Source organism: Nomia melanderi, unplaced genomic scaffold, assembly GCF_051020985.1.
Source record: "Nomia melanderi isolate GNS246 unplaced genomic scaffold, iyNomMela1 scaffold0014, whole genome shotgun sequence".
Classification (NCBI taxonomy): Eukaryota; Metazoa; Arthropoda; class Insecta; order Hymenoptera; family Halictidae; genus Nomia; species Nomia melanderi.
Window position 1 is genome coordinate 7,330,581 of NW_027475130.1, and position 955 is coordinate 7,331,535.

Here is a 955-nt window from a genome sequence, read left to right on the forward strand (position 1 = left end):
GGGCCTAATACAGACAATGCACTTTGATTTCTTGGGCTATCTGTAATAGCACCCGAGATAACACCAGATATAAATTGGATCTTTCACTGACCCTGAGTGTCCGGCCCCATGAGACGGTGGTTTTCGCTGCCCCTGGTGGTCAGAGGTCGTTCCCGCTGCACAGATTCATGCGCCAGGGCCTCCTACAGACAACGTACTTTGATTTATTGCGCTATCTGTAATAGCACCCGAGATATCACCAGATATATATTGGATTTTCCCCTGACCCTGAGTGTCCGGCCCCATGAGACTGTGGTTTTCTCGTCCCCTAGTGGTCCGTGGTCGTTCCCGCTGCACAGATTCATGCGCCAGGGCCTTCTACAGACAACGCACTTTGATTTATTGCGCTATCTGTAATAGCACCCGAGATATCACCAGATATATATTGGATTTTCCCCTGACCCTGAGTGTCCGGCCCCATGAGACGGTGGTTTTCTCGGCCCCTGGTCGTCCTAGGTCGTTCCCGCTGCACAGATGCATGCGCCAGGGCCTCCTGCAGATAATTCCCTTTGGCTTATTGCGCTATCTCTAATAACACCCGAGATATCACCAGATACATGCTGGATTTATACATGACCTTGGGTGACGGATTCCGAATATCTGTAATTTTCTCGGCCCCTGGTGGTCCGAGGTCGTTCCTGCTGCACAGATTCATTCGCCAGTGCCTCCTACAGACAATGCACTTTGACTTATTGCGCTATCTCTAATAGCACCCGAGATATCACCAGATATATATTGGATCTTTCACTGACCCTGACTGTCCGGCCCCATGAGACGGTGGTTTTCGCGGCCCCTGGTGGTCCGAGGTTTTTCCGGCTGCACAGATTCATGCGCTAGGGCCTCCTACAGACAATGCACTTTGATTTATTGCGCTATCTGTAATAGCACCCGAGATAACACCAGATATAAATTGGAT